Genomic DNA, 12,359 nt, shown 5'->3' on the forward strand with positions numbered 1-12,359 from the left:
TAATTTGGCCAAATATTTGAGTGCACTCGATTTTTTTTTAAGGGGTTTATGTGTCAATGTGTTTTGTGTGTCTGTGTTTGTGTGTCTATGTGTTTGTGTGTCTTTAAATGAACAGCTGTTCCTTTTTTCCTTTTTGATGACTATTAATATTTTTATCAATAGGACTTTGTCTTTTCAATAGGCTGATGACTTTCATTGAAAAGCAATTGGATGCCATTAAAATGCAACCTATACAGGTCCATTATCATAGGCTTGAGATGGCTAAAAGAAAAAACTGCGCTGGAATACAAACAGCTTATGATGATGAAGGTCTGGAGACCTCTTAGTTCTCCCACCCTTGGTGAGATGGTCAGGCTAGCCAGAGACGGGTAATGAGGGGCATACACGAGACACCACTCGCCGCCTAAGACAGGAACGGGACCTTCTGCCGTCCTAGTCTCCTATGACGGGTAAGGTTTGAGTTGGGTCCGTGTAGAGGACGCCTCAACCTAAGACAGGCACTGACCCCTCAAGGGAATCAGCCATCTACAAAAGCCATATTTTATATATATATAAAAGTAAAGGGGGATCTGTTGGAGACCATTAACCGGTATCCATTCTATTCCTCTGCTGAGTCAAGTTTATGGCCCTTCTCACCTTGCCCATTCCCTGGGAATCACGTGCTATGCCCTAGGGGTTGCACCCTCCCCGTTGCCTAGATATCTGCTGACCCCAAGAGCCGAGACTTCCTCATTCCATCACCCCCTATATATACCCAGAACCTCCCCTAAATAAACGAGGCTTGATCAGAACCTTTGTCTTGCCTCCGTTTCTCACATCTCCTGTCCTTTGTCCCCTCTTCAATTCCCCACTCCTCCCCCAGGTGACCTTCGTTGACTGACCCACTGGTTCGGGACACTTACATAAAGTGGACGCATCATTGTCGCAGAGGAGAAGGCTAGCAGCACACACAAAATTCCCCCTCTCATCTCACTTTTGAGGAGTTCCTGCTGATATGATTTCTAACCCCACACATTAGTTTTGTCTGATTTTGAACCATATGTATGTGGAATCATGCAGTATGAAAACTTTTTGCATCTGAGTTCTCTTTCTGACCATTATGACTTTGAGATTCCTCCATGGTTTGTGAAGAGCAGGAGTTCTCTCATGCTTGTTGTTATATAGTGTTTCAAAGTTGGTGTACTCATCCTATTGTTGGTAGTTGACTTTGGTGCATGTTTATAACTCCGTGGTGCTTTAATCTAGAACAGAGTTGCTGCACAACAAAGCATGTAAGTGTCTGGTTTAGGAAATGAGGCCATTTAACTGTGGATGAAAGTGGTTTTCACTAACTCACTTTGTTACCAGTACCGTGTGCATACCCCTCCTACCCCATGTCCTCTCTTGCATGGTCTAGGATAGTCACTGCAGCTCCTGTGATTGGTAAACAGCAGCAGCTCATTGTATTTTTAATCTGAGCGCCAATTCATACATCAGCTGGCCATTGCTACACTCTGTCCTGCAATTTCTACTAGGCTTCAGCCTCATTTTTCAGTCTGTCTGTCTTTTTTGTCCAAGAGTTAGAACTTTATAAATTCTGAATATGAACCCCTTGCCAGATATATAACTTGGAATTATCCTTATTCCCTTGTGCTTTGCTTTTTCACACTCTGAAAGCTGCTTTCTGATTATTACAGGAATTTAATTTTTAATTGGTACATTTTAATTATAAAGAATAATGAATTTCATTGTGACAGTTTCATACATGCATATAACACATTGTGATCATTTCCACTTCTACTATACTCTTCTAATCGATGTTCTTGACCTTGGTTTTCTCCAATAGTGTCTGGAAATATTTAATTTTCATGTAATCCAATTAATCAATCTATCCTGATTAAAGCATGCTATATCCTTTGCATTTGTATAGCTTAAACCAAACAACATAGAGTATTTGGTGCAGTAACCACACAGGCAGCTATTTTTTTTCACTTGTTAGGCAGTTAACAAAAGGACAAAAGTGCCTTTAGAAGAAGAGAAATAGCATTAACGTGGTGCTTTACATAAAACGGTGGGCTTGACTGGAATGGACTTAGTGCAGAGACTAACAGCTAGTAGATCAGTTAGAGACAATTGTACTCACTTGTTATAGGATAAGACAGAAGCAGGGCCTTAGGAAGGCAAAGAACTGTGGAAGATTTTAGACAAATTAATTGACTGTGGTAGTGATTAAGGAGAGGGAGAAGATGAAATCATGAGTGAGTTCTGGGTATCTGGCTCAAGTGATGGGCTGTGTAGCACTGTCATATTAACTAAGCCAACACATTCTGGAAAACAGATTAGGAGACAGTTTAGTTTAGGCTAAATTGAGTTTGAAATGAGTGTGGTATTTGTGTGTATAATTATCTTATATATGTTCAATAAAATGATCTAAATTATTCTTTTTTCTGTTTGCTTTTCTTCATTTTCTATGCAAAAAAGTGATATACAAAATTATCAGTAAAACAAAGAAAACCCCAAAATGCCCCTGCCCCACTGCTTTAGCTATCTTTAGTGAAGAATATACCGAGAAGGACAGCTCACTGCCCTCAAATCCTCTATTTAATTGTCATTCCTGGTTGCTAGGTTTCTCATGCCCACTCAACTTCTTTCGTGTATCCATGGCCCCAGAGTCAGTCCTCAGTCTATGCAGTTTCTGGGGCTCAGTCATCAGCACACCCTGGTAATTCTCTTGCAGCAGGAGGCCTTGACCTCATTTCCTTGGCTTGGTCTGCTCTGCTACCCAGTTACTGCTCCACATTCTTCTAGGCTTGTGTCTTCTCTGTGAAGTTATGTGCATATGATTCATTATCTGTATTGTTCCTAGCAGCTTCTCTTCTGAACATTAGGATTCTCTCTCATTTTTTTCAGACTTTTTATGTAGTCAAAACAATACTTGCTTATATGAAGATCTCTTACTTCTGTTCCCTGCCTTCTACTCATGAACTCCAATGTTGAGGCTTTAATGACTTTGATGTGGAACTCACTTCACCAATTATTTATGGTACTTTCTTGGATCTTTTAGGCATTCCAGTTTGTTACTCCATCAAGTCCTATTCCTAAAACAAAAACTGTGGCCTAGACTATAAATTTAGAGAAAACTGTCCAGCATCATTAGGACATGAGTTCTCCAGTTGCTAAGTTAATGTTGCCACATTGAGTGGAAACAGATTTCCTGATGAAGTTGCCCAGAGGAAGGAGTCAGATTCAATTAGTTCTGGGAAAATAGTCATACTCAAGAGAAAAGCAATGATCCATGTAGTCTCAGAAAGTTAATTTTTTACTATAATAAAAATAAAAGTATTTCTTGACACATTGAAAAATCACAGAAAATGAGTGAGAATAAGGAACTGAGAGAGACCTAAAAATCCCCATGTAGGAATATGTTGGTGAAAAGTCTTGGGGGGAAATAAAAAAATAATTACCTGTATGTTTAGCAATGTGCCAACATGGGTAGGATGGAATATAGTAAGCATGGTACCTTTATGACTTTCCAAGAGGACCAGAGATATAGCTCAGTGGCACAGTCTCTGCCTGCCAAGTGCAAGGTTCTAAATTTGATTCTTGGTACTAAATAAAAAGTAAAGATCTTCTAAGGAAACAATATCTGTTGCATCTCCCACCAGAAACTCAAACACTTTTACCCCAGTGCTGGTGCAGAAGGACACCCAATAGTGTCCTCCTGGGGTGCCAGGACTCAGGGTCACTGCAGAGTCTGGGCAGGTCCAACCCGACCCAACCTTGGAGGTGCTCTTCACCTACCCTAGAGATAGGAGTCCTTGCCTGCCAACTGAGCAGCCTTGACAGGATGAATTAACCCATGCTTTTAAGAAAAAAATAAATAAAATTATGAAATTCTTCTACCTAGCTGCTATCTTTAGTTGTCTGAGGTTATAACCCATTGTCAAATTATAGTAAGAAACATTACAAAGAGAAGCTTAGACCAATTGAGCTGGCAATACTCTTTCTCATTCTCTCCCTCCAGCTTTCACTTTTTCAACCTTAGCAGTCTGATTTTATGTTCCTGTGCTTTAATTAAGAGTAAGAAGAGCTTGGAAACAAAAAAGCTTTTAGGGTTCCTCCTCAAGCTGTCTCTGCATCTTAGAAACAACACTGCCAGCCAGTGTTTCTTTCTGTCTCAGAACAAAGGTAGTGCCACACCTCTGGTGGCACGGTTCTCAAGGGAGTTTTTTTTAGCAGTTCAGCCTTCTGACCCTTGTACTATGCAGTTACACAGGCTAGATTGAGAAAAAGAGGCTAGCAGACCCGAGGAGTGGATTCAAAGAAGGAAGAAAGAGAGACAAAAACACGGACTGTGATTCAAAGAGCACAAACTGTTTGGTTTGGCCTGCAGACATGGCAGCTCAGCAACAGGAAATGTCAGCTTATTAAAGCCTTCACAGGGCATCAGCAGATGACAGCCACCAGCCTGCTTGGCAAAATTCCCTACCTTACACTAAGGGGAGAGAAACAATATGAACTGATATTACTGACTAAATTTCCCTTCTAAGTCAGGAGAGTTTACTAGACTGGATGGTTTGGCAAGCAGCATTAATTTGATTGCCTTGGCAAGGATAAGAGAATGCAAAAGGAGATCTAACTTTGGTGCCAGCTCTGGATTCCAGGGACCACTGTTGGCTGATGCTGTTGACGATATGGGGGCAGTCTGGACTGGAAATTGCACAAACATCATGAAAGTAAGCAGTACTAATTGACATTAGCCATTGGTAGGTATAAGAGAGAAGTATTACTTCTTGTAGCTATAACAGGAACCACCATGGGCTTAAGGCTTTTGGGGTTGAGTTTTCAAGCAAATTCAACCATTAGGTTTTCATACTTGTGAACATGTCACTTGTGTTGTCATCCTCAAGAGTGAATCACTTTGCTGTAAAAAACTCATGGCCAACAGCCTTTTTCTGTGAAGAGATAGATTCTACATACCTAAAGCTCAGAGTCTGTTTTTGTATTGACAGAGTTTTATTCTTTCTTTCTCACTGGGCAGAAGAAGAACGTATCTCTGATACTACTTGTAAGACCCAGTAGTGATTCATTCTCCAGAAAGGAAGCATACACTACAGAAGTGACACATTTGTAAGAAGCATGAAAGAAACTATTGACATTTGCTGCCCACTTTTGTGTCTCTTGGCACACTTCATTTTCAGTTTCACTAACCAGTTGCTACGGCTTCTGAAGTCTTGCTGCTATTGAAACCCATAACCACACAAGAAATGAAGAAGCAAACAGACATCGATGCCATCTGTCTTCACTCCAGATTTTTATGATCTCCTCTGAACAGCTTCCGCATGCATTGCAAAACACATGGCACCAAGAGAGCAGACACAATTCACTCCCCACCTAGGAGACTGCCCTTGGCTCCCCGCAGCCCCCAATGGCATTCTGCAGTTCTCTTGACTTCCATCCTGTTAAATCTCAACATCCTTGGGAATCCAGACCAGGCAGTTAAGTATCGAGAAATCCCATGGGGGGTTGCTAGAGGTGGGTAGAAGGAAAGATGGGGGTCTGTGGCTAAGCGGGGATTTGTAGTGCTTGGCTTCCCAAGGTGCGTGCAGGTGCCTGATGAGCCATACTGAACAACACCTGGCTGTGAATTCCTCAAAGAGACAACATTTGACAAAGATTTGATTATTGCATTAAACCATATCCTAAATGCTAGATTATATCTGACAACAGGTCCTCTCCCAGGAAAAAAATATGTATTTCCTTTATTTAGCACAAACCCACTGCTGTAAGGCTGCTTTCTCGGTATCTTGATGGTTACTATTATACCTTTACTCATATAACCACTGTTCTCTATTTGTTTATGTAAAGTGAGTGGTAAGTTAAGATATAGTGTTTAAAAAAGTGATTTATCTAATGGTTTGAGTGGTAGTCATTGTTTTTGATTTAGCTAATAGTGTTTTTATGACTCATACTATATGTGTGAGTCACTATGTACAATAGAAAAGAAGGTCAATTGAGAAATATCTGAATAGCTTTCCAGGGAGGAGGGAGAAGAGGAGGAGGAGGAGGAGGACGAGGAGGAGGAGGAGGAGGAAGAGAGAGAGAAAGAGAGAGAGAGAGAGAGAAGAGAGAAAGGGGAGAGAGAGAGGAGAGAGAGAGAAATTAATTTTTACAACTAAATAACTTTGTAGATTCTTCTGCCATATCCAAGGTATAAAAATTATTAGCACTAGAATTAGATAGGAAAACTTCTCTTGTTCTGAGCTGGGCAAAATTTGGTATATTTGATGGTAACTGAGTAAAACATTCAGAGAAACATGTCCAAAGGAGATCCATGTCCCCTCCCAAACCTAAGTGCATCACCTACACAGTACGCTTCTCTATCAGGACAGTAGGCAGTGCATGAGTGCAGCACCCTGTGTGAGGGAAGAGATATTCTATAAATCACGTTATATTGGACCAGTAAATTATGTCTTTTTTTCCTTTTGCCTCGGCCTCTTCCAGCAGCTGAAGTCCTTCTCCTTTCACTCACTTGGACATCTTTCAATAAAACCTGAGCTAGACAATGCTCTGCACTGCAAAACGTGCATGTCAAAATTTCCTTGGAATAATACAAGAAAAGGAGGATTTTTTTTCGGAACTGGGGATTGAACTCAAGCCCTTGTGCTTGCCAGGGAAGCACTTATTCCACTGAGCCATCTCCCCTGCCCCAAAGGAGTATATTTTTAAGAGACATGGTGTCATTCTTTTTTTTTTCTTTTTTGTAATACTGAGAATTTAACTCAGGACCTTGTACTTGCCAGGCAGGCACTTATTCTACTGAGCTACCTCCCCGGTCCTGACATGTTGTTATTCTATGTGTGCATGTATATCTACATACACGTCTTCAGTATGGACATAAATCTACCTGCTGTTTTCTAAAGCATGACATTTGTTTCTAAAACTACTGTACATATAGCTGACTAGACACACTATAACATCACAGGATTTGACCCAGTTTGCAACTTACTAAAAAGAACATTATTGTACAGAGCTAAGTTTCTGTCTTTAAGAACCAATGAGGCTTCCTTTAGTGACATTATAGAGACCTTACTACTATCACTATAAAACAGAAAGCTTAAATATTTTTATTATGTAAATTATTAAAAACTGAGGAATTCCCAAGATATTAAAAAGAATAGATAGCCAGTAACTAGTATTCACTTTTTTTTTAAAAAGCTCCAATATTATGTATTTTATAAGACAAATGTATGGACACTAAAATTCTAAATGAACATATAGGAGCAATAAGATATTCAAGCATAAAAAATCAATTTTCTAATTTAAACAACTAAATTGAAGACAACATTATACAATACAGCAACCATTGTTGAATTCCTACTGGGTTTTTTTTGGTGAAGTTCTGTATCATTTCTAATGCTTTTTTGTTTTGTTTTGTTTTTTCTATTATTTTGTATTCTCTTTAGGTAACAAAAATAAGTAAATAATCAGTTTCTGGTGGTGCATGCATCTGTGCATTTGAACTTGTCTCAGATCACATAGTACTTCTCATTCCACTCCCTTGTCCCTGGAAATTCATAGTAGGATGCCCATGAACATACTGCTATCCTAGACCTTCCCACTTGTAGATTTAGTCAGTTAGTTAATTAGTCAGTTAGTTAGTGTGTGTGGTACTGGGATTGAACTCAGGACCTTGTACTTGCCAGGCAGGTGCTTACACCACAGAGCCATCTCCCTAGCCTTAGACCTTCCCGCTTCAAAGCTGAAGCCAGTTTCTCCCACTACAGACACATCATTCAGATCCAAAGTCTCCCTCATTTGAAAACCTCTTCCTATAACTTTGAATTTAGACTTACACTGGTTTATACTGTTTTACTGTATCTAATAAGGCATCATTTTGGGTTTTTTTGGTGACCACGTACTGAATTTCTAGAATATTTGTTGTTTTCTCTCTTTTGCTATTTGATCAATATGCTCTTCTTCAACTTTACTTTCTTTCATTGTAGCTTTGTAATTGATCTATAGTTCTGGGAAAGTAACTTAACTTCTTCTACCAGATCTTCAAGGAAATTCAATTACTTGCTCTTCCTTTTTCTTTAATATGATATCTTTCTTTGATCAAAAATATATCTGTTGTTTCTTACAATATTACAATACTGGTGAGTCTTTGAGTATTTCTTTTCTTATTCTTCCTTGATTCTGTCTGAGATGCTGTTTCTCCTTAATAAGAATCTACACAAGTTGTTTTCTTCTTTCCAACTTGGCATAGCTTTTGTCTACCCTTGATATCTTGTTATGCATCTGAGGTTGTAATACACATGTGGATGTGCTCCTAAGCCTTTTACAAGCATGCAATACATCTTCAAGGCTAGGGCAGCACTTTCCTAAGAGCAGATGTCTCCTATTTATTTCCACACACTCACAATGTTAAAACTGAAAAAAACAAAATCAAACCTCACTATGATACTCTGAGAATTATTAACTGTTGCACCTAATGCAAAGATCCAGAACATCCCATACAGATGGGATTCAGAAAATAAATGATAGTGCCCTCACCAAGATTATATTCTGCAGTAAAAAAAAACCAAACAAACAAACAAAAACTAGGAATCCTGATTTATTCCAACAGTAGCTTTACAGAAGGAGAACCTGAATTTAAGGTCAGCATGCAAACTTGCTCGAAAGGAATAGATTTTGGAATCTTATTCCTTGAAATTTTCGAAGTTAATTTACATACCCTTGAGAATATAAAAATGAAAAATGTTCAGAATTAATTTCCCTGCCTGTAGGCAGAATTTGTCCTAGGGACCCCAACAGATGGAAGTCACCGTGCCATCGCAGATCTCCTGGAAAGCAGTTTCATAACATCCCTCAGTTTACTGTCACACGAACACAGCACCAGCCGTTTACAGGACCAGCACCATTATATCATTCTTCTTTCTTTTATTCTGAAATACACACACACACACACACACACACACACACACACACACACACACACTATAGATCCTTCTGCTTAGGAGATAATCAAATGAAAAGTATAATTTCCATCATACTTTCTACAAAATGCTACTTAAAGTTTTATTTGAATGTAAATATTAGCAACAACAGCAAAAATTATTTTTGTTTTGTTACATTAAAAACTCCGTTAAGGGCCAGTGAGATAACTCAGGCAAGAGCAGCTCCGCCTCCACGCGCTCTGAGCAGGTGACTGAGTATAGGTATGCTGGTGCATGCCTGTATTTCCAGCGCTGGGGAGGCTAAAAACAGGAGGATCACTATGAATTCAAGCTGCATAGTGAGACATTGTACTAAATACATTTTTTTTAAACTCAGATAATAAAGTCACAGTCATCTGTCATGCACGTACTATGAACATGGTATGTTTATTCTATCCTTGGCATTGTACCTGGTAGTCTGTGCCTTGATTTATGCTTGTTGAGAAACAACAGCAGTAGGAAAACTGCTGGGCAAATTTCAGGCACCTCTAGGACATCTTAGGACTACAGAAATCACTCATGGAACGGGTAGAGGTGGAGAGTGTTTATAACTTAAGTTCAATACCACCCGATGTTCAGGAATCTGTTTCTGAGTCCCCCAGGAAGTTTGCTCTTGCTTCACAGTAAAAAGTATTCTGAGTGATCTGTACATCCTTCTGTAGTTCAAGTGAAACTATGTTAAATCATTCCTGTTTCCATCTGCAAACATATGTGGAACTGAGAAACAACAGAAAAGATTGCCAATGATGGGTGGGGTTCTAAACTTAGAATGGCTCATCAAAATAATGTTTTACAAAATAAATGTTTGCTTGTGGGTACCAAATTCATGTACTAAATAAAATGGGTTGAGTCTAAAAACAGCAAACTATTTTTTTATTTGTTTTTCTTCACCATGAATTATTATTCATATTGCTAGGGTTAAAATGAACACATCAAGCATATGTGATTCTCGATACACACAGCTAAAGTGAAAAAAAGTAGACAAAATCAATTGGAAAGAAAGGTCTGAGGGGGATGGATGAAGCAAATCCTAGCTACTGTTTGGAAATAATCCAGCTGACTGAGAATTAGCGAGATCAAAAGGAGAATTCAGGCTTGACCTGCAACAACACTGGGTAGGGAAGAAGAGCAAGCTGACAGCGTCACTGTCAGAAAGGACTGCTGGACTGTGAACACAGCACCAGGAAGCTGAATGAGAGAGTCGGCATGGATAGTTGGCTGAAAATAAAATCACGTTCCCCTTCAGCAGCTTTCACACGCAAGGGAAAAGGTATGTGAGTAAAAATAAAGCATGTTTGTTCCTTTCCAAGAGGACACTATCCTTTGAGAGATCGGCCATGACTTCCTGAAGTCCCAACTTCCTTAGGAAACTGTACAAGGTCCGCATTGTTGCATTTTGGAAGATTGTCTCCAAGCTAAAAACACCGTGTCAGAATGGAGCCTGACCAACAAAGAGTGAACAGTCAGTCCGTCCCGTGGTGCTGCTCTTTGCCCAGGAGTTTTTCTCCCTCAGGGGTGAAAAAATAGCCATGTTCCTTTTTCAGTGACAAGATGATAGCGCAGAGTAGTTGAATGGACATAAGAAGTACACTTCCTTTAGCCATAGGCCATTGTCATTATTTCAAAATAACTTTGGAGGGGGAGGCGTGACCTGAAAAGGAGAGATAGATAATGTTAGCATGAAGAACCAGTCTGTGTTTAGAACACCCTTCCCGTTCTTTGTGCATGAGGTGAGAAATATTTTCCAAAAGAAAGGAAAACATCAAAAAGCATTCCTTTTCTTCTCAAGCATGAGTCCCTCATCAAGCTGTAAAGAACATGAGGAGCAAGAGCATTTGGGGATAAGAGAGGAAAAGGGTTGAAATAAAATTTAGCACATTGGCAAAGTCAGAGATGTACCGAAACAAGAAACCAGTGGTTTCTTTGGGGCCGAAAAGGTAGGGGTCTTTTTTTTTTAATATTAAAACATGATTTTTTAGTCAGATTTCTCACAGTATTTTTGAGGTCTTTATAATCCATAAGCCTCAATTATCTGAGTATAACATGTGAGGAGTCTGTCTTTGAATTTTAGTTGAAGAGTGAATAAGGCTTCCAAACTTAGAATCACACACTAATGAAGTTTACAGCCCCAGGTGATCTATAAATTCAGTAGAGAGAAAATGATTTGACAAAATTTTGCACATAAATAAGCACTTTGTAAAGCAAACTACAACATATTCTATCTGTTGCTTCATTTAGCTTTCTATACATTTGGAAAAGAAATATATTTTCCTATGATGAACCTTATACATTTGTTAAATAAGTTTACTTGTTTGACATTAACCAACTAAATATGTTTTTGGTTTCTTGTCTTTAAATATAATGAGTGTAGAAAAAAGAAATGGAAATTATTTTACTAAAGTTGGATAAACTAAAGGAAATTTTAAGCCTTCAATATAAAATAATGGCCTAAAAATTAAAATGAGGAAAAGCAAAGAAAATGATTTAGCATGATGCTTAAATGGCAGACAAAAGGAAAAACATGATGTTTTCGTGACTTCATGTTGTGAAATTTATACTCCTCTCATCATATTTATGGAAAAATTATTATAAAAATAATGAAAAGATCCAAAAGTAACTATGTAATAGCATACCCAGAAACCCTTGTGATACCCTATAATAAAGGGTGATAAAAGTCCCTTTCAGATCTTCTAAGATATCAAATCATAAATGATATACATGAAATCTCCCTCTGTCAACCTCTCTGTGGGGCCTTGGTGAGCATCAGGGCCACCCTAGGTCCCCCCTTCTGGCTACCTGCACAAGATCCTTTTTTTTTTCCTCTGAGAAAGCCCAGAGGAAACATCATCGCGCGCACTGCAAGAGTGTGTTTTTATACTTGGAAATGGTGAATTATTCTATATAAGGTCATTTAAATACCTATGTAAAAAATAAAATGCTGTTTATATATTTAGTAAGAAAAGAAGTGCACAAGCTGCAAAAAAAATCCCTCTATCATATTTCATTTTTGTTTAGTGGCTTAATTTCATAAAATCCTAATTAAAAGCTTGATAAATCCAGTCATTCATTTTTTTCTTTTCTAAGAGTTTCTTCAAATTTTTGTTTGAAATCAATGTCAAACCACAAATGTTTTATTCCTCACATTATATGTATTATTCAGTCTTGCTTCACTGGAACAAAATTACTAGGAGCAAAACTTAAAGGAGGAGAGATTTAGTTGCTTATGGTTTCAGAGAGAGGAGTCCATGGTTAGCTGGCTTCCAGGCAAAAGTATCATGGTAAAAGGACACTACAGGGAAAAACTGCACAACTCACTGCAACCAGCAGGTAGACATAAAGCACTGATATATAGATATATAGATATATAGATATATAGATATA

The sequence above is a fragment of the Octodon degus genome, unplaced genomic scaffold, assembly GCF_000260255.1.
Source record: "Octodon degus isolate 3935 unplaced genomic scaffold, OctDeg1.0 scaffold00256, whole genome shotgun sequence".
Classification (NCBI taxonomy): domain Eukaryota; kingdom Metazoa; phylum Chordata; class Mammalia; order Rodentia; family Octodontidae; genus Octodon; species Octodon degus.